Source organism: Cervus canadensis, chromosome 5 (genome assembly GCF_019320065.1).
Source record: "Cervus canadensis isolate Bull #8, Minnesota chromosome 5, ASM1932006v1, whole genome shotgun sequence".
NCBI classification, from domain to species: domain Eukaryota; kingdom Metazoa; phylum Chordata; class Mammalia; order Artiodactyla; family Cervidae; genus Cervus; species Cervus canadensis.
Window position 1 is genome coordinate 75816643 of NC_057390.1, and position 23605 is coordinate 75840247.

Sequence of the window (23605 nt, forward strand, 5' to 3'; positions counted from 1 at the left end):
CACTGTGAAAATAATTAGATGATGAGATTTAGACAGAAACCGCTAACGAATATATTTTTCTTAAGTCTCCTTTGCTTTTTAATGTACAGAAAATGAAAATCTGAAATCGGCAAGCACAAAAGGAAAACAATATGGTGCAGTTCATTCTAGGGGTGGGATTAAGGGGTTTCATTTTTTCTGACTTTAATGCTTGGCTTCCTGTGGTTACAAGTGGGGGGGGATTTTTTTCATTTTTTGAACATTATACAATCCTGTTGAAAATTGGACCAAGGGTTGTTTTTTTAAACTTCTGTTCTAACTTTCTAAACACAAGCAAGCTTCCATTGTTCTTCCAGGATTATGTCTATTTCTTTACAGGGAACCCTGACATTAGAGAAACTTGCTTTAATCAAGCTCTAAAGTTATCTCCCCCTCTACACATTCAGCCTGAATCAGAGAAACCCCATCCTCTGAAACTGTGAGCCAAGCTAACATGTAACCAATTAGGAGCCATCACTTGTACTCAAGACACAGAACATATTTGTTCAATCAAAACAAACAAATATGATTAGGAGTTTACAAAGCCACGCTTAGGGAAAGATGGACATTTCAAAAGAAATGCTGGTCTAGGAAGGACGTGATATTGATGAAAGTAAGTTGCATGAAATCAGAAAGGTGAACTTAACAAATGGGGAAATAGGAGTCAAACCTCATGCACGGCAACTGGGGTCTCTGGACTGAACACATCAAGGTTCACACTCTGCTGCCTGGATCCCGCAGGCATCATTCACATGCCTAAGACACTCAGCTTGGAGACTTAATGCTTCTCTTACCCACCTACCAATACAAGCATGCTAGCCTCAGAATCTTATCCTGATTCACAGAACGAGAATCAAGGGTACACCAATTTAACATCATTTATTTTTTCATATTTCAAGCTAAAAAAATCTGCGATGCTTTGTATTTCCCCCTTTGTATACCAGGCTGAAACAACTCTTTATTTATCCTGAGGTCTCGCAGCCCTGGATGGGGGTGACTGCCACTGTGTTCCACCAACCCACAAAAATACCCTCCAGTTGCTTCTAGTTCGAGAGTGGTCATCAAGTCCTATATGAACTATTTTCACTGTAACAGAATCAAAGCAGAACTCACCAGGAGATTTGCTTGATCCAGTGCTGGTCAAATATTCCCTCCCCTTCTCTGTTTCCTGATGCTGGGTTAAAGTCTAATGCAGTTCAGATTTCCAAGTGTCTCTATTCACTCTCTGTGGATTTTTACCAAGTCTGTAACCATTACCCAATAATATTTTTTTCCTCAGATGTCCAATAAGCAGTGTTTCAGGTATTGTATATAAGTCAGAATATGATACAATTCCTGCTCACAAGGGATTTATTTCCAGGGGAGGGGGTATCTAGGAAATATAAATATTAATACATATGTATACAACGCCTACAATCAGCACAGTGGTTGCCCAGCCCTTGAGAAACTATAACATTCGATCAGTCATACAAGTACTGTATCTTTATACTTCTGAACTACTATTTTTTTATATTCTAAACCTACAGATTGTGTGAAAACTGAAAACTCTAGCAAAGCTACCACCAGTGTTCTTCTTGTTTCTGTCCCACCTGCCAATACAAGGATGCTAGCCTCAAGACACAATGATCATGGTTTTTCTCACCTCACATTTTCTGACTAGATGTCTTCAGTGAGTTGCTGTTTCTGGGGGAATTGTCAGAAGATCAACAAATATATCCTAAACATTTACAATATGCCATGATCTGTTGCAGTTTCTAGGAAAAGCATAGTAAATAAAATAGACAACATCCTTGAATTCTTGGAAATTATATTCTACTCAGGAGAATGACACAAGAAGATAGATAATAAAAGGGTTGCAGGTGCTTTGGGAAAAAATGAAGATGAAAAGAGGTATACTGAGTGCATGAAAATTTTAATGCTTATTGAACACCTTATATATACTACATGATTCTCTAGACACTGGTAACACAATATTGCACAAAGAAAAGAAAAATGGACAGAAATCCAAATTGTCAAAGAGCTCATGTTCTGCAAGAAGGAGACAAAAATAGACAAATAAGTAAAATATATGGTATATTAGATGATAATGAATTCTAAGGAAAAAATATAAGATAAAGCAAGGCCCAAGGGAGTATTAGGTGGAGGTATCTTGGGTAGGTCTTACTAAGATGGTGACATCTGTAAAAAAATTGAAAGGTGGAAGTTGTGTAATATTTGGCAGAAGTACACAAGGAGTGTCTTTTGATGACCATCAATATCAGTTCAAGAAAAACATCTATTTCTGCTTTATTGACTATGTCAAAGCCTTTGACTGTGTGGATCACAATAAAGTGTGGAAAATTCTGAAAGAGATGGGAATACCAGACCACCTGACCTGCCTCTTGAGAAACCTATATGCAAGTCAGGAAGCAACTGTTAGAACTGGACACGGAACAACAGACTGGTTCCAAATAGGAAAAGGGGTACATCAAGGCTGTATATTGTCACCCTGCTTATTTAACTTATGTGCAGAGTACATCATGAGAAATGCTGGGCTGGAAGAAGCACAGCTGGAGTCAAGATTGCTGGGAGAAATATCAATACCTCAGATATGCAGATGACACCACCCTTAGGGGATAAAGTGAAGAGGATCTAAAGAGCCTCTTGATGAAAGTGAAAGAGGAGAGTGAAAAACTTGGCTTAAAGCTCAACATTCAGAAAACCAAGATCATGGCATCCGGTCCCATCACTTCATGGCAAATAGATGGGGAAACAGTGGAAACAGTGTCAGACTTTATTTTGGGGGCTCCAAAATCACTGCAGGTGGTGATTGCAGCCATGAAATTAAAAGACGCTTACTCCTTGGAAGGAAAGTTATGACCAAGCTAGATAGTATATTAAAAAGCAGAGACATTACTTTGCCAACAAAGGTCTGTCTAGTCAAGGCTATGTTTTTTTCCATTGGTCATGTATGGATGTGAGAGTTGGACTGTGAAGAAAGCTGAGCGCCGAAGAATGGATGCTTTTGGACTGTCGGGTTGGAGAAGACTCTTGAAAGTCCCTTGGACTGCAAGGAGATCCAACCAGTCCATCCTGAAGGAGATGGATGAGTCCTAGGTGTTCATTGGAAGGACTGATGCTGAAGCTGAAACTCCAATATTTTGGCCATCTGATGCGAAGAGCTGGCTCATTGGAAAAGACCCTGATGCTGGGAGGGATTGGGGGCAGGAGAAGAAGGGGACGACAGAGGATGAGATGGCTGGATGGCATCACCAGCTCGATGGACATGAGTTTGAGTAAACACCGGGATTTGGTGATGGACAGGGAGGCCTGGCGTGCTGTGATTCATCGGGTCGCAAAGAGTAGGACAAGAATGAGCAACAGAACTGAACTGACTGAATGGGAGAGCAATGCCTTTTTTTTTTTTCCTATTGATATCGACGTTGGGTTTTGTATCAGAAGAAAAGAATGATGGGATTAAGTATTTTCTTATCTTTTTCCATGTAGTCTTTTTTTTTTCCCAAAAGACTAACAAAGTATTTTTTATTTGATTTTTTTTCTTTCCTTAATATCATATATACCTTATAGTTAGTGAAAATTCCCTTCAGATTTTGACATTTTTGTCAATGTCTTTAATCTTGATCATCGTACATGTTTCCCATATTTTGTTAGAAAATCAGAAAAATAAAACAAAACTACCAGGAGCAGGAGTTGCTCTCCAAACACTGCATTAAACTGTGAAGCATCCCATTTAATCCTGAAGACAACTCTGCAAGATTTTCACCGTAAACTACAATTTTATAGGTGAGAAAAATGAGAAGTGTTAAGTGAATTATTGGTCAAATGATTCCATAGATTAGCTTAGTAAATGCTAATGTTTATCTGACAGCTACATGTATGTTTTTCTCTTTAGTCCATTCTGCCTTGTGGCCGTGATTGCTAACTATATCCTTAATATTTATCTTCTTCACTGTTTCTTGGTAGCAAAATTTCTATATTGTGGGGCATAGCAATGTCACCAACTATGAGACATTTCGTAGATTTTACTGTATCCAGAGGACCCCCAGTCGAAAGTGGTTGGGTGGGGCTTGCAGAAAAGATTTTCAAGGGGTCTGATTCAGCTGGGAGATGTTCTGTTTTGTTCATTCCCCCTTCCTTCTTTTTTCTTCCTGCAATATGGATGCAACAGTGAGACTTCCAGCTGCCATCTTGTGATCCTGAGGATGGATGTTATGTGTTAAGGAGAGTGGAGCATAAAGATAAAAGGGACCCAGAACACTGATGATAGCATTCATCCATCACACTCTCTCTGGACTGTATCCCTCCTGATTTCTTTTACTCAAGAGAAAAGTAATCTCCCCGTTGGCTTAAGACACTATTTCACATCATTCTTATCAACAGTCAGATGCAATTTTTAACTCAAACAGTCTTCTCTATTGTAGAATGTGTTATGATAGGAAGTGACGGACTTATTTTACCAGGCCACATTTATGTAATAATTGTTTTAAAAGCTCTTTGCTTTAAAAGCATAGAAACTTTTATATGGAATGCAGTGTTTGGCACATGGAGCATATTTGTAGAAAACCATGTTGAATAAATGGAGTAGTTCAGTTCAATTCAGTTCAGTTCAGCCACTCAGTCGTGTCCGACTCTTTGAGACCTCATGAATCACAGCACACCAGGCCTCCCTGTCCATCACCAACTCCCGGAGTTTACTCAAACTCATGTCCATCGAGTCGGTGATGCCATCCAGCCATCTCATCCTCTGTCGTCCCCTTCTCCTCCTGCCCCCAATCCCTCCCAGCATCAGGGTCTTTCCCAATGAGTCAGCTCTTCCCATGAGGTGGCCAAAGTACTGAAGTTTCAGCTTCAGTGTCAGTCCTTCCAATGAACACCCAGGACTGATTTCCTTCAGGATGGACTGGTTGGATCTCCTTGCAGTCCAAGGGACTCTCAAGAGTCTTCTCCAACACCACAGTTCCAAAGCATCAATTTTTTGGTGCTCAGCTTTCTTCACAGTCCAACTCTCACATCCATACATGACCACTGGAAAAACCATAGCCACTAAATGGAGTAGTACTATTTTACAAAAACAGATTTCCAAATAAGTTACAGTATGTGACGAGGGCCCCACTTGAGAACTTCTGCGTTCTGAAAAAGTGAAATGAAGAAACCTTGCTTGAATAGGACCACCATCCCTTGACTAGAGGTGAGGGTTAGCCATATTTTTCTGTGTTAACCTCAGAGTTTTTCTACAATTTTTATTTTTCATTGTTTTGGCCAGGCAGCACATAGGATCTTAGTTTCCTGATCAGAGATCTGACCCATGCCCCCTTGCAGTGGAAGTGCAGAATCTTAACCACTGGACCACCAGGGAAGTCCCAGTATTCTTTCTTTTTCTATCCACTCAATCTCTGCTTTAGCAAAAGATACATATCTGTGATGAATATGTGTCAGCAATGTTAGTACTGCTGAAACATTATAGAAGTAGATCAATTCTAAGACAGTATGTGGGCTTTTGTGGGGAGGGGGTTGTTTTTTGTTGCTTTTGTTGCTGTTTTTGTTTTTTGTTTTGTTTTTGAAGAATCATAAAATGTTGATGATTTGAACAATTGTTCATACAAAGCAAACTGACTCAGTAAGATTTTTTGCTATTTGCTCCCTAATCAATAGGTAACTATTAGCAATATATCTGGTACGTGGTCTACAGCTCCATCTGAATGCCCATAAATTTGATCCAGCTGACATGACCTCAGTGAGATAAAGCAGAGGCTGACTTGGCATCACTGCTGATAGTGGAGAATCTTATCAAAGACCTTAAAACAGAGCTCCATTCAACCTCTGGTAAAAAGCATTCTCAGCAAAGGACTATAGTTCAGCTCAGTTTGTGCAAAACTAACTGCTATATATGTATCAGCTCTGTTACCTGTATGCCTCCAATTAATACTAGATGAGTACCAGATCTCTGAGTAGATGCAGGTGGAAAACAGCCTTATTTTCAGCCCAAGGAATCAACACTACATTCTATCAAAAGACTACCTGAGGGATACACATCAGGTAACACTTGGGACCCTTGGCTCGTAGGTGAGGAGGGAAGAGAAAGCAAAAAGAAAGGAGAGATGCCTCTTTGTGTTTCTACCTATAAACTTTTATTTGCAAAGTTTCCTTCCCTTGATCCCTCTTCTACTCAAATTCAATTCAGTTCAAGGAACATTGAAATACACTGTCCTAGGTGTCATGTTCAGTTCAGTCACTCAGTCGTGTCCGACTCTTTGCAACCCCATGAATCGCAGCACACCAGGCCTCCCTGTCCATCACCAACTCCCGGAGTTTACTCAAACTCGTGCCCATCGAGTCAGTGACGCCATCCAGCCATCTCATCCTCTGTCGTCCCCTTCTCCTTCTGCCCCCAATCCCTCCCAGCATCTGGGTCTTTTCCAATGAGCCAACTCTTCACGTGAGGTGGCCAAAGTATTGGAGTTTCAACTTCAGCATCAGTCCTTCCAATGAACACCCAGGACTGATCTCCTGGGTGCTGTATAAAACTAAATCAGACTTGGATCTTATCCGTTCCTCGAGATACACTGTAAATCATTTTTTTCCCACCCAAAAGTTAATATGGTCACTCACACCTCTAAACTATAATACTATATTATACTCTATTCTTATAACTCTATAATTCAACACAGGCAATGCACTTAAGCTCAAGGCACTTAATTCAATGCGATTCAATAGAATGCTCGGCAACATTTATATTTTAGGCCCTGTGATAAATTGCATAATAGAAGAGCAAATAAGACACAGTTCCCGCCCTACAAAAGCTATGATTTAATTGGAAGAGAAAACACTTGAGTAATTGATTAAAAATCTGTGGAGTATCTACTCAACTACTTAAAGCAAATGACCTAAAAGGACACAGAAGAGTGTAACACATATTGACAATGGCTGCGCAACATCCATGCCACCTTTGTTCTTTGACAACACACATCTACATTTGTTCAGAGCAGCAAGGTGCAAAGACCCAAGGGAAGAGTTATAATTCATTTAGGCCAGTTATTATATTCCCTTTCCCTAATTTCCAAGCCTTCTTTGGAAAAATTCCTATATAATCCAGGTGCAGTCAGTGAGTCCAAAGACAGACTCTGTGTTTTTCAAAGATGTGGTTGGCATAGGTCCTTTCTCCTGTCATCCTTTTCCAGCCTTGAACACAAGTCTGTAGGTGGAACACCTATAACTTAGACATGAGACACTGGGCTACGCAGCTGAAATCAAACATTCATCAGCATATGGCCTATGAGATCATCTCATAAATGATCTATTCCACCATCCTCAGCTGATGGTCATTCTAATATCATCCCAGGGAAGGGGGGCCTTCTCAAAAGCATGTAGATTCTTTCTTGATCTCTTTTGACAAGGAGACTCTTAACACTTTGTGGTACAGGAAAATCACAGAGCAATTGGTCTCAACATTATCAAAACACTGATAGGTGAATGGTTGCCTATCACAGGCTTCCTGGTTTGTTAGGGAAAAAAAAACAAAACCCTCCTTTGTTTTAAACTGCTGCTATTCATAAACCCTTTACCTTCCTAACTGGTACGAAATATCTGAGTTGTTCTGTCTAGTAAACTAAGAAGAGGAACTTGTGCAACATCATTTTGAACAATTATTTGCCATCTAAGTTGTCATTCATATCACTATTTATATGCATATGTTTCAACTGCCTTCTGAAACTGAAGGAGAAATTGCTTCTTTATGCCTCCTCACAGTGCCTAGGATGGTCCCCTGTTTGTAATAGATTTAATAAGATATACATATTTCAGTTCAGAAAAAGGAAAGGCAAGTAGCCCATATCACTCAAGAGTTCCTATTCAAACTCCAAGAGAGTCAGTTTCATTTTGTCTGACTTCTACTCAGGGCCAGGGGAGAAGTCTTGCCCGTACACCAGGCTATGAGCCACCCAGCACCCCAGCATTCCAGGGCTCTAGGGCTCCAGTATTCTGGAAGGGTCGGGAACAGTTGACAGGGAGAACCCTTAGCACTCAACACCGCACATATAAGAAACTGAAAGTAAAACATGGTGACTCCATTAAAAAAATGCTAGAAATGCAAAGAAAAAAATGTGCTAGAAAAGCAGGCATTTCATCTTTCTTCCTAGTCACACAGCTTTGTTCCATGGGCTATCATGGTTGTAGGACTGACCAACCTCTGAGAACATGGCAGTTTGAGTTGAGTGTCATTGCAGCCCACATGAGTCCTTCTGACAGTTTAGGATCAGGGGAAAAAATCTGAAATAACTTCATGCAGCAATTCTCCATCTGGGCAAGGCATGCTTGTGAAGTCCCACTGGGCATATATCAGTATCTTGCACTAACATGAACTTCAAAGAACCTGACAAGATAGAGCAAAATTAGCCCCAAATCAAAGCCCACATGCACCCACTAGATGGAGGTATTTTTGATAACCAAGCACTCTTTCATATTTTTATTTTCTGGTTGTTACTATCACATGCATGTTATTGTTTAGTTCTCAGTAAGAATCTGGGGATGTGGGTTCTAGACTAACTTCAAAGGCTGACTAGCTGCATGGCCTTCAGTTTAAAGCCCCCTCAAAGCTTCAAAACTCAATAACTCTACCGTGCACATACATATTATTTCATATGGTTAAAAAAAATCAGACAACTTGGACATGTTTAGTCTGCAGAAATGAATACTGGAAGAAGCACTGCAGCTTTTTCATTTCATGTCAAGCCCTCAGATCAAGAGATTAGTCAGTGAAGACAGAGGTAGGAGTAATAGCTTTAAATTTCTAAGTAAGGTAACGGCTGAATTGAGAAAATGACTTTAAAAGGTTGAGAGCAATGAGAACTATGGAAAATGCTTCTATATTCAACTTTACTTCTATAGCAAAGACCAAGGACAATTGTTCTTATTATGGAGGTGAGCTGTGATAGCAATATATTATTATTGTTGTTAATACCTAACTCAATGTTACCTATCATTTATGTTATGTTCACTATGACCCAGACACTGTGCTCTAAGTTTCATATACTAAGTCTCTACTGCTGCTATAGAAGTTATATGTGGTTATCATTTTTACATGAGAGAATTGAGAAATCTGCCTCAGAGTACTTAGAAGACAAATTCAAAATTTTGTACACCAAAATCCACTACTACGCCATGCTGGCTTTCAAATAAGAACATAGAGGAATGACAGCCAGTTAAGAAAACATACAAATGGCCAAGGGCACTATTAGTGATATCAGAGATATTAAAATAAAAAAAAAAACAGAGAACACATCACCTCACACCTGTTAGGATGACTACTATCATAAAACAAAAGTATCAGTGTGGATGTTAAAAAATGGAACCTTTATACACTATTGGGGTGGGGGGATGTTGACTGGTGCATCCACTATGGAAAAGAGTACTGACATATTAAAAATAGAACTACTGTATGCTCCAGCAATCCTACTTCTGGTTTTATATCCAAAAGAAATGAAAAGATCTCCAAGAGGCTTCTGTTTTTCCATGTTTATTGCAGCATTATTCACAATAGCTAAGGTATGGAAACAACTTAAATATCCATTGACAGATGTATAGACAAAGAAAATGTGTTACATATATATTACAGAAGAAAATAAAAACTTTAAAAAGGAAGTCCTATCATTTGTGACATGGATGAAACTAGACATAATGATAAGGGAGATAATTCAGTCACAAAAGGACAAATACTGTGTGATTTCACTTATACAAGATATCTAAAACAGTCAAACTTATAGAAGCAGAGAATAGAACTTGTTTGCCAGGAGTTAGAGAGAAAGGGGAATGAAGTGAAGTGAAGTGAAAGTTGCTCAGTCGTGTCCAACTCTTTGCAACTCCATGGACTATACAGCCCATGGAATTCTCCGGGCCAGAATACTGGAGAGGCGTAGCTTTTCTATTCTCCAGGAGATCTTCCCAACCCAGGGATCGAATCCAGGTCTCCCACACTGCAGGTAGATTCTTTACATCTGAGCCACAGAGAAGCCCAAGAATACTGAAGTAGTTACTCTATCCCTTCTCCAGGGGATCTTCCTGACCCAGGAATCAACCCGCGGTCTTCTGCATTGCAGGCAGATTCTTTACCAGCTGAGCTATCGGGAAGAGAGAAAGTGAAATGGGAAATTGTTTTTCAACATGTATAAAGTTTCTGTTATGCAAAATGAGTAAGTTCTAGAGATCAGTTATACAACATAGTGTCTACAGTTAATAGTGACATTATGCATTAAAACATGTTAAAAAGAAAGGTCTCATGCTGTGTCTTACCAAAACAACAAGAACAAAAACCACAAAAGAACACAAATAAAATTTTAGTGGCTTCCCTGGTTACTTAGATGGTAAAGAGTCTGCCAGCATTGCAGGAGACCCGGGTTTGATCCCTGGGTCGGGAAGATCCCCTGGAGAAGGGAATGGCAACCCACGACAGTATTCATTCCTGGAGAATTCCATAGAAAGAGCAGCCTGGTGGGCTACAGCCCACGGAGTCGTAAAGAGTCACACATGACTGAGTGACTTGCACTACAAAGTTATGGAGGTGATGGATATATTTAGTACCTTTGTTGTGGGGATGGTGTCATAAGAACTATAGATTAAACGTGTACAATTTTTTGTATGTTGATTATATCTCAGTAAAGCAAAAAAACAGAGATAACACCACTAACCTCAGATGAGTAGAGGATTAAATTAAACGTCATATATAATATGTCTGGGGTACAGGAGATATTTAATTGTATTAAGCAATAACCTGTTAGCAAGGACATTGAGCTTAGGTATTAACAACAAAATTACAAAAAAAAAAAAAAACATGATATAAAGATATCTTTCTGAGTAATTTAAATTATTCTACAATGAAAGATTCTTCTACATTCAATAAACACTTAAAAACTGAGAGTCTTGCATCTTAAAGGGTATAGTGTGGTCTCTGCTACTGGAAATGTAAGTGTATGTATGTGTACATATTCTACAATTATGTTTAAAACTTGCTTGATGATCTTTTATATACACACACACGCACACAGAGCTTGTAATGTGAAAAGTATACAAGGTGTGCATGTGTTGTGTGTGTATATATGTTATTTATCTATATATGTAACCGTAGATATGTGTATGGTTATATACATGTATACTTATATTTGTGCACATACATATTTGTGTATACATAGGCACAGTCATCTACATTTCCTTCCTCAGTCCACAACCCACTCTCTTCCTGGACCCTCTCACTTTCAAAGCTTAGAAGTGTTCCTTCAGGCATTTATCACATATGTTTAACAACACAGATATAGTCGGTCTCTTGACTCACCTATCTTAAACTTTATCTCTCATCTTCTTGTCGTGGGTCATAAGAATTTTAGCTCTATTATTCCTCCCTTCCCATCCCTACCCCCTTGTTAAATTGTTACCTTGGGGGTGTACTTATTGACTTGATTATTATCTGTTAAGTCCCTGGTTTGTATATTTTCTCTGAACCCTTGCAGGGCTAATATTGATATCTACATATGGCCTTACTCTGATAGTTGGGTAGAGTTACTCTGAATAGACTTGACTTCACATTGTTCCTAGAGGGTATAATTAACACTGAACTTTGTAGGAATAGATAAAATAAAAACCAAAAACAGCATGAGATTTTTTATTAATAAGTATATTGAGATATTTAGAATCTTTTTAATATTATACTCCAGGTGGGCAATTAAAGTCACTCTTGAGCTAATGATTTTGCAAACGATTGAAGTAACATTGCTGGATTATATGTACATGGAAGTTCTATTTTTAATTTTTTGAAAAGCCTGCATATTATTTTCCATAGTGTCCATACCAATTTACATTCCCACAAATAGTGCACAAATGTTCTCCTTTCTCCATATCCTCATCAGCACTTGTTACTTGTTGTCCTTTTGATAATAACCATTCTGAAAGTTTGAAGTGATATCTCATTGTGGTTTTAATTTGAATTTCTCTAATGATTAGTGACATTGAGTATATTTTCATACGTCTTTTGGCAATCTGTATGTCTTCTTTGGAAGAATGTTTATTCAGGTCTTCTGATCATTTTTTAATTTTTTAATTATTTTTAAATTGGAGGATGATTGCTTTACACAGAGAGCCTCTGCCCATTTTTAAACTGGGTTGTTTGTTCTTTTGATGTTGTCTACGGCCATACCACCCTGAACGCGCCCGATCTCGTCTGTTCTTTTAATGTTGAGTTCTATAACTTCTTTGTATATTTTGGATATCAACCCCATACTAGATACATCATTTGAGAATATATTTTCCTATTAAGTAGGCTGCTATTTTGTTTTATTGATAGCTTCCTTTGCTGTCCAAAAACCTTTTAGTTTGATATCATTCCATTTGCTTATTTTTTGCTTTTGTTCCCTCTGCCTAAGGAAACATATTCAAAAAATAGTGCTAAGACAAATGTCAAAGAGCATGCCAGCTATGTTTGCTTTTACGAGTTTTATGGTTTCAGGTTTACATTTGAGCCCTTAATCCATTTAGAGTTTATTTTTACATATGTTATGAAAAGTAGTCCATTTTGATGTTTTTGCACGTAGCTATCTAGTTTCCCCAGCACCATTTTTTGAACAGGCTGCTGTTTCCTCCTTGTATATTCTTGCCCCTTTTGTTGTAGATTAATTGCCCATATAAATATGAGTTTAATTCTGGGCTCTCTCTTCTGTTCCATTGATTTCTGTGTCTATTTTTGTGCCAATGTTATATTGTTTTGATTACTGTAGCTTTCTAGCACAGTTTGAAGTCAGGGAGCATGGTACATCAAGATTGTTTTGGCTATTGGGGTGCCTTTTGTGTTTCTATACAAGTTTTAGAATTATTTGTTTCTAGTTCTATGAAAAATTCTGTTGGTGTTTGATAGAGGTTACAATGAATGTGTAGATTGTCTTGGGAAGTATGGTCACATTAACAAAACCAATTCTTCCAATCTGTGAGCATTTCTTGTGTCCTCTTTATTTCAACAGTGTATTATATTTTTCTCAGTATAGATATTTTACCTCCTAGTTAAATTTATCCCTGGGAATTTTATTCTTTTACATGCAATTTTAAGTGGAATTGTTTTCTTAACTTCTAATTTGGAGAGTTTTTTGTTTTTTGCTTATAGAAATCAGATTTCTATATTCTAATTTTACATTCTACACTTTAGTGAAATTATTTATGGGTTCTAATAGTTTCTTGTGATGTCTTTATGATTCTCTATATTTAGTATCACCTGAAAATAGTGACAGTTTCATTTCTTCCTTTCTAGATTTCTTCTTTCTTGTCTGATTGCTGTGATTAGAACTTCAAAACTATATTCAATAAAAGTTTTGAGAGTAGGCATTCTTTGCCTGTTCTTTATCTAAGAAGAAATGCTTTCAGCTTTTCACCACTGAATATGATGCTATCTGTGGGCTTGTTATAAATGGCATTATTACTTTGAGGTTTGCTCCCTCTATACAAACTTTGCTGAGATGTTTTATCATAAATGGATAATTAATTTTGCTAAAAGCTTTTTTGGGGCATCTTTTCAGATGCTCATACTATTTTTATTCTCCAACTTGTTAATGTGGTATATCACATTGATTGATTTGTAGATATTGAATCATCCTTGCATCCCTGGGACAAACTCAGGTCCATCATTTATTTCTACTGTTTTTAGTCTCTATTTCATGTATTTCTATTCTGATTTTTATTATTTTCTTTTACTAACTTTGAGTATTGCTTGTTCTTATTCTAGTTATTTTAAGTATAAGGATGGTTGTTTGATATTTTTCTTGTTTCTTGTGGTAGACTTATATTGCTCTAAACTTCCCTTTTAGATCTGTTTTTGCTGTGGTCCCACAGATTTTGGATCATCATGTTTTTGTTTTCATTTGTCTCCAGATAGTTCTCAATTTATTCAATGATGTATGATTATTTAGTAGCATATTATTTAGCTTCTACATGTTAATGTGTTTTTCTAATTTTGCAATTCCACTCCTGTATTTATCCAAAAAAAAAATGATAGCACTAATTGGAAAAGATATATGTACATCTGTGTTCATTGCAGTATTATGGACAATAGCCAAAATATAGAAGTAACTAAAGTGCCCATCGATAGATGAATATGTAAAGAAGAAATAATATATAAATACAATGCAATATTACTTAGCCATAAAAAAGAATGAAGTTTTGCCATTTGCAACAATCTGAAACAACATGAACTTAAGAGTATCATGCTAAGTGAAAAAAGTCAAAGACAAATACAGCATGATTCCACTTACATATGGAATCTATAAAAACAAAACAAAAGAAAAAGCAAAACAGACAAAGTCATAGACACAGAGAATAAGCAGGTGGTTGCCAGAAGGAAGAGACTGTAGGGAGGAGAGAAATAGGTGAGGGAGATTAAGAGGTACAATTTTTTGTTTACAAAAAAAGTGAGTCACATCATGGGGAATGTAGTTAATAATAATGTAATATCTTTGTATGGTGACAGATGGCAGCTAAACTTATGGTGATCATTTTACAATGTTTAGAAATACGTCACTATGTTGTACACTAGAAACAACATAGTGTTGACGGTCAATTATAGTTCAAAAACAAAAACAAAAAAAGATAAAATATAGAAAAGATCAGATTTGTGGTTACCAGAGGCAGGAGGCTGAGGGGAGAAGGAACTGGATGAAGTTAGTAGAAAGGTACAAGCTTGCACTTATAAGATAAATCAGTTCAGATCAGTTGAGTTGCTCAGTTGTGTCCGACTCTTTGTGACCTCACAGACTGCAGCACGCCAAGCCTCCCTGTCCTTCACCAACAGCCGGAGTTTACTCAAACTCATCTCCATTGAGTCAGTGATGCCATCCAACCATCTCATCCTCTGTTGTCCCCTTCTCCTCCTGTCTTCAGTCTTTCCCAGCATCAGGGTCTTTTCCAATGAGTCAGTTCTTTGCATCAGGTAGCCAAAGTATTGGAGTTTCAGCTTCAGCATCAGTCCTTCCAATGAATATTCAGGACTGATTTCTTTTAGAATTGACTGATTTAATCTCCCTGCTGTTCAAGGGACTCTCAAGAGTCTTCTCCAACACCACAGTTCAAAAGCATCAATTCTTTGGCACCCAGCTTTCTTTATGGTCCAACTCTCACATCCATACATGACTACTGGAAAAATGATAGCTTTGACTAGATGGACCTTTGTTGGCAAAGTAATATCTCTGCTTTTTAATATGCTGTCTATAGCTTTTCTTCCAAGGAGCAAGTACCAGAGATGTAATGTATAACACAATAAATATAATTAACATTGCTTCATATTATCATGAGTTAAGAGTGCAAAATCCTAAGAATTTTGTTCACAAGGAAAAAAATGTTTTATTTTTCTTTTATCTTTATGAGGTGATGGATGTTCACTAAACTTATATGTGGCAATCATTTCATGATAGATATAAATGAAACATTACAAACATACCTTGTATTTATACAGTGCTATTTGGCAATTTGTTGCTGTTGTTTAGTTGCTGGGTCCTTCATATTCTTTTGCAACCCTATGAACTATATCCTGCCAGGTTCCTCTGTCCTTGGGATTCCCTAGGTAAGAATACTGGAGTGGTTTGCCATTTCCTTCTCCATGGGATCTTCCTGACCCAGGGATCAAACCCAAGCTGTCTGCATTGACAGGTGGATTCGTTACCACTGAGTCACCTGAGAAGCCCATTTATATCCCAATCAAAGTGGAAAGAAAAAGTTAAGTGATGTATTTCTCTACCATAACATTAAAAATTGTCTATAATATTAATAGGTTGATTAAAAAAATTGATAAAAAAAATCATCAACCATCCTGGTAACAAAAGTTCTAAAGCATCCACACATATTTGAGTGCATGTTATTTGAAAGATGCTTTCAATCATATTTTTCATTCAAAATTTAAGAGAGTTCTCTCAGGTCAGTATTATCTCCTTTTTAGAGAAAAGCCAAAAGCACAGAGATGGTAACTAATATCCTAGGGGCACAGTAAATCACAGATCTAGGATTTGGATGGACTTCTGTTTCCTGGACTGGTGCTTAATCCACTCCATCAGAGTTGACTTCTGTGGATTCTGCTTAAAATCCCAAGGTCATCATGACAGTGTGACTCCTGTGTGAGACAGTCCAGCTTACTCCACAGAGGGGAAAGTACAGCAAGAAACTATAAAAAAAATTGATTGTATTTTAGGCACCGTGACAAGCTGATTTACGACATAGTTCCCTAGTTACTCCACACTTTATATGTGGAGGGTCATATATCGCGTGTGTGTGCTCAGTCGTGTCTGACTCTTTGCAACTCCAAAGGACTGCAGCCCACCAGGCTCCTCTGTCCATGGAATTTTTCAGGCAAGAACACTGGAGTGGGTTGCCATTTCTAACTCTAGGGGATCGACCCAGGGATTGAACCCAGGGTGGTAAAGAATCTACCACTTAGCTACCTGGAAAGCCCCAAGAGTCATATATGCACAGAGTCTATTGTCAAAAGGACTCTCTGAAAGTGACTGTACTATGCACCCAACCTCACCATAGGAAAACCTGTTCCATGGTTAAAGTAACTTTGCTGCCCCTTGTCATATCCTTAGGGGGCAGAAGAAATGAAAGCTCATATTATTGGTGACAGAGTAACTTACAGGATCTACCTTTACTGTCTCATAGCACTTCTAAAACCTCCAGGACACTACACTTACTTATCCTTACTTGTGTCACTTGGGAGTTTTTTTGTTCATAAGTCAAGGGCTGCTTCTTCATGTTCCCTGGCTGACTGGATGCCATTTTGCCTGCCTCAGCATTCCACCTGACCATTCATTATCTTTTTACTGAGCATATACCATAACCCAAACACTGTGCTAAACAATGAGAAGTAATACGGTAGAAGAGAAATGGAGTTTTCACTCTAAAAGCTCCTAGCCACATGGAAGAGGGAAGTGAACAAAAAAAAACATTTTTAAGAAAAGTGCTAGCTCTACTGACATAGCTATGGGGTGACTATGGCAGCACTTAGGTCAGCCTGGTGCCTGGCACAGAAATTGTTATTGTTGTTCAGTCGCTAAGCCATGTTTGACTCTTTGAGACCCCATGGGCTTCAGCACAGCAGGCTTCCCTGCCCTTCACTATCTCCTGGAGTTTTCCCAAACTCACGTTCATTGAGCTGATTGTACTATCCAACCATTTCATTCTCTGTCACCCTTTTCTCTGTCTACCTTCAATCTTTCCCAGCATCAGGGTCTTTTCCAATGAGTCAGCTGTTTGCATCAGGTGGCCAAAGAATTGGACCTTCAGCTTCAACATAGTCCTTCCAATGAGTATTCAGGGTTGAAGTTAATGAATGTCAAATCTTGCAGAACAGGTGGGCATTGCCCAAGTTAAGAAACAAGTAGTGTCTCTTCTAAAGGTAGAGACAATGGTAACCATGATCCAGAGATGACTATGTTGCATAAGATGAGGAAAAAGCACTTAGAGACACAGTGGAGATATTATTAGGGATTTACACTGTTGGTCACGGAAAACCTCTGTGAGGTTTCATAAGGAAAGTTGAAAGATAAGATTTACATCATAGAATAGTCACAATGGAGCAGATGAAAGGGGCCAATTGGGTAAAAAGACTGGAATAAAACAGGAAGACCAATCAAGAGACTATTGTAGGCATCTATCGAAAACCTGGCCTAGTGCAACTACAGCGTGGAAAAGAGAAGTGTTTGGATTTAGCAGACATCTAGGACAGTATCAACATTTCTAAATTCTTATGTGTCCTCCCACAGTCTTGGACCACTGGCCCTCCCTGCTGACCTTCCCTGACAGTGCCTAGTCTGGACTTTGTGTGAGTATTCAACCCATTTCTTCCAGGCTTCTCCACCTACTTGGTCTCCTGTCTTCCACACTTACAGGCCAGGCCATTTTAGGGTCTAAGTTGATCCTGGATTTATTCTGAATCATGTGTATCCTGAGTTTCTCTCAATTCTAATGGTTCACAATCACTTATTTGTAATAAAAAAAAAAAAATCAAAGATGCTCTTCAAACCCAAGTGTTTTCACGAGTTTGAGCAAAGTCACTTGACCACAAAGCTGGATGTGAACTGAGGTGAGAACTTTGTGCAAGTACTAAAATGTTTTGTCAGACAAACATTAATGATCTTGGATTACATCATGTTTCTTCAGATCTTTCTTGGGATATATGCTCTGTAGTACCGTTTTGAAAACCAGAAATCTCTGAACCTGGCTAATTAGGTTTGCTAATCAGAATTGTAGACCCCTGCCTGCATTTTCCCTCACATGTATGACACAGAATCAATGACTGTGGCCAGCATTTTCAGTATGTACTCATCCAACTGAGCCTCCTTTTCTGCTATTTCCATAATCCAGTTGTGCTGCGAGCACTCCTTTATATGTAATTTAAAAACTGCATCAAGGAAATCCATTGAGACAACAGCTGTTCCATTTAAAATGTTCAGAAATGTCTCTGCCAGTTTAAAAAAAAAAACAACACAATTTCAAAGACCTATTTAACCTTTGCACTGATTTTTTTTAAAGCAACAGTTTATTCAATTAAAAAGAAACATTTAAAAACAGATAATATTTTTTGCAGTATCTTAGCAACAGGTGATTGAACCCATGCCTAGAACTAGGAGTTGAGATTTTGCCAAAGGGCCACATACTAGTGATATCTTCCTTTTAACAAATGGAATAAATCTAATATTGTTTTGGACAAGTTGTGCTGGGTTACATCATAATATGAAGTTTTGACAACAGAGCCACATTACAGGGAGGACAAGCGAAGAGTAAAGGTTGGGTCTTATAGACTCCCACAGCTTTTAAGAGAGAAATGCATATACTCTCGAGAGACATAAAGCTCCAACCCAGGTGCCTAAAGAGTTTGTGACTAGGCAAGCTTATACCGGGAGCCCTGATGATTCAGAGTTCAACTGGTGACCTCTGAGGTTGAGAGCTCTGCCCTACTCTTCATAGTCTACCTCAAACTGGAGGCTCACATAGAATTAGACACAGTGATGCTCAACTCATTTAAGAATGTGATATAAGCCTCACTCAATAAAATTACACCTTTAAAATACACATGCAAAATATTTGTACGATTTCTAAGGACTAATGCAATAGGTCAAAATCAACTGTGACTGCCATAATTGTTCACTGTGCCCTGGGAACAGATGCCTCCATTACATCTTGCTAACTTTCATAACCTCAGTGGAAATGGGGAGAAAGAGGGTGAGTGAGGTGATTAGTTCTATGGTCCTGAGCAATGTCACAGTATAATCTGCACATTTTTATGGACAAAAAGTGGAGTAAGGCTGTTGGGATATGCAGTCACATTAATGTTAATTAAGGATGAAGTGAGGATTATATTTTTTTTAAAGCTGTCCTGCCCTTGAACATTCATGTGCTGGTAAATGGTAGATGCAATGTTAACCACTAAGGGGTTTTTCAACACCCTTGAAAAATTGTAACTAAAATAACTTTTAATATAGTCTCAAGAAAGTCTTTGGTCAAGGCCAGTTGTCCAGGTACATTTCCAAAAACCCAAAGTATATAATAACTACCTAATATGTTTGCTGTGATAATGAGATGATACATGTGAAATATCTAATAGCCTGATAACATATAGGTGCCAAGCATATTGTAGCAATTATTCTCATAATTATTGGATATAATTATAATCTTTTGTGTGAGGCAATTGCTAGCATAATCTCTGACTCAATTTGGGTGAAGCCAAAAGAGACCACCCATTGAAACAGCAAACCATTTAACATACTGTGTAGGTCTGCTGGAAATTCCTTCTGATCAGAGGAAAGCTAGCTCTCTTCCTTAGGCAGTCATCCGGCAAATATTTACTATTTTCAGAGTTCTAATTTATGCCAGGTACTGTGTTAGAGGCCAGAGATTCAAAAAATAAGTACATGGTGGTCTCTGCTTCAAGAGATATGTAATCTAGAAGGAGAAAGATAAACCTAAATAGATAATTGCAATAGTTTATAGAAAGTAAGAACGATATGCACATGGTATTCTGAGAGCATAAGAGAGATCAATTTAACCTAAGCGGGCAAGGGAGGTGTGTTAGCCCAGGTTTCATCAAAAACAGAGACACCCCTCCTGCAGAAATACCCCTTTTTCCAAGTGAAATGATTTTCTCCCCACAAGGATGCAGAGAATGTTATATCCACTTCATCTACCTGTCTTCTCCTGCATTCAATCATTCATTCATCCAACATCTATTCAGCTATGATTGTCGTAATAGGCAGCTGGTGAACATGGTGACTAGGTGGCCCTTGAGGTGCTCACACCAAGCAGTGACACATGAAGAATGCCTGGAGGTAAGAACGCCACAGAAACGTGCAACAGTGGGAGCACAGAGGGAAGGAAAGATTATTCCTGTAAGGGAGTAAAAATGCTCACAGCATCAGAAATGAAGCACATATAAACTGAGGCTTGGGGACAGAGTTTCAGTTTGTCCTGTGGGGAAGACAGAACAAAATAACCCCATCCACAGGGGCATCATGCGTAAACCAGCCTTGGGAAGGCCATGCTCAATGTGAAAATATGTTTGGAAGTATTTAGCAACCTCCAGGTATTACACAGCTATTATCCAACTTATGGACTATACAACCCATGGAATTCTCCAGGCCATAATACTGGAGTGCGTATCCATTCCCTTCTCCAGGGGATCTTCCCAACCCAGGGATCAAACCCAAGTCTCCCACATTGTAGGCAGATTCTTTACCAGCAGGGCTCAGGGCTCAGATGATAAAGAATCCACATGCAATGAGGGACACCTGGGTTCGATCCCAAGGTTGGGAAGATCCCCTGGAGGAGGGCATGGCAACCCACTCCAGTATGCTTGCCTGGAGAATTCCATGGACAGAGGAGCCTGGAGGGCTGCAGTCCATGGGGTCGAAGAGTCAGACATGACTGAATGATTTTCACTTCATTTTATGCTCCACATAGAGACTGGTTGAGGGGTCAGTGTGACTGCAGCTTGGATCTTTCCCCAAGTCAAGAAGCAGACCAGTGGCAAACTAGGATAATAATTCAGAGCATCCTACTTTCCCCAGGACAATCTTTGCACAAACTGATGTTTCTCTCCCTGTTGATCAAAAACCAGTTACAAAGTATTCAGAGCTTTTAAAGTTAGGCAGATTGGGACTACCTAAAAGGAAGAGACCAAGATTTTGCTCTTAGAATGCAACCCTACGTGAGCCCATGCCTGGAGAGCCATCCCGCTGGAGAACTCTTTCCCACCCCAGCTCACCTCGGGGTCAGCCCACCAGAAATGTGCTTGGAGTCGCAGCACAGGCGGCGGCAGATAACGCCTCGCTCTGCCTTTGATCTGCGGGCATGGTGATTGTCAGACCATACATTTCCTCTAGTGATGAAAACACTAACAATACCCCAACCCCAACCCTTAACCCCGAACCATGAGATTGATAACGTTCTCCAGAACGAGCAAGGGTACGGTCTGTAGTCTGAGCCCTGGCATTTGGAAGAAAACCCTAAATAGAGCCTCTCTGGCTTTTGGCATCACACAGTACACTGGTGGCGCTGGGGATTTGCTCCTTTGCAGGTAGATGTCACATTCAAATGAAGGTTGTTTCTTTGCACACGGGATCTGAAAAAAAAAGAGAATGTTTGCTATTAAATTCATGTTTGCAGGCTGGCTGGCCCACCCCAAGCACGGAGACAAGCTGCCTCTGCGTGGGGAAGGGAACTTGGAAGGATGTCTCCAGGCCTTGGCACAGCCCAGGATTTCTGGGCTTTGGTGACATATAGGTGCTTTGTAATGTAGCCCATTTGTTATGCTGTTTAAATATGTATACGCTGGGTACAGAAAGCTAATATCTGGAACAATAAGGTAATCCTATATGTTTTTCAATGAAAAACACGAGGGGAGGGCGACTTGCTGCCAGCGTTCTGCCATTCTGGCTTAATTCTGTCTTTCAGTTATGTGATATCTCTGAAGGCATACTTTGTGAAAACCGCGTGGAGAAAATGAGCTACAAACAATACCCACTCCATCTTTGAGAACCAGGAGGCCCATTAAACATAGTTTCATTTGAAACTCAAAGAAACAACCAGAGAAGCAATTCTCAGCTGTATGGCCCCTCCCCGCTCCCCAGCGGTTTGCAGCATTGTTTGTAAAAGATGCTAAGTGTGGACCAGCGTGGGGAAAGAGGTGAGTGAAGGGAAGAGAGCCATGCTTCCTCAAACATTTTGAAAAGTGCTTCATAGAAGGGAGACATCCAGACTCTCTGGCATGTTAGAGGCAGAGGAGTGAAGCTTCCTAGGGGATGTGATTTTTGGCAATATACTCCATTGGGGTGGGAAAAAAAAGCTGAAATAAAAACTAAAACTGGTAGGTCTCTGGCGGTCCAGTGGTTAAGACTCCACACTTGCAATGCAGGGGGTGCTGGTTGGATCCCTGGCTGGGGAACTAAGATCTCACATACTGCACGGGTGGCAAAAAATGCTTTTTTTAATTAAGATTAAGAAAAGAAAATTGGTGGGAGTAGTGCTACAGCGAGAGTGGCAGGTGAATCTACAGATAATAAATTTCTAAAGTGGCTTTGCTCCCCTTCAAAGGCTGCTGGCCTGAGAGTGGAGGCAATGGAGCCCAGCCAGGTCCCAGCAGGAGCATTTGCTTGCTCACAGGTTCTCTGCTCCTGCTCACCTTCTGATCCTTGGAGAGGCAGTGTGGATAATGGAAAGAGCCCAGACAGTGAAGTTGAGAAACCCTGGTTTTACATCTTGGTCCTGGGTATATTCACATCGGGGTGAATTATTTATTTATCCACCCTGAATAATGGTCTTAAACTCACAAGGTTGCTGTAAGAAATCAAAGTAACATGTAAAATGGCTAAGCACAGTGTCTGATATAAACTGGAATGTCACCAATAGGCCGCTGTCTCAAGACGCATCGTCGTGTTTCCTGCATGCCTGCTCAGTTGTGTCCGACTCTTTGAGACCCCACGAACTTTAGCCCACCAGGCTCCTCTGTCCAACCAAGAATACTGGAGTCAGTTACCACTTCCTCCTCCAGGGGATCTCCCAGACCCAGGGATCAAACCTATGTCTCCTATGGGCAGGTGGATACTTTACCACTGAACCACCTGGGAGGCCCCCAAGATGCATACATACTTAGTCACTCAGTTGTGTCTGATGTTTTGTAACTTCATGGGCAGGCTCCTCTGTCCATGGGTTTTCCCAGGAAAGAATACTGGAGTGGGTAGCCATTCTCTTCTCCAGGGGATCTTCCTGACCCAGGAATCGAACCCGGGTCTCCCACATGGCAGGCAGATTCTTTATCATCTGAGCCACCAAGGAAGCCAAGATGAATAATGGCCCCTAAAGAAATAATCCTCCTAAAAACCTGTAAGATAAGCCCTACCAGATACCTAACAAATGGGACTCAGTTGATACTTCTCCTACCCTCAACAGCCCCCATTGTAGAAGAAGGATTTGGCTCCCTAGTATAGCCCCTCAGGTCTCACTCCTGACACCAACTCCTCCGAGAAGCCGTCACTGGTTCCTGAGGACAGAAAGCCTCCTGAGCCTCTCCTGTGCCCCCAGTGCC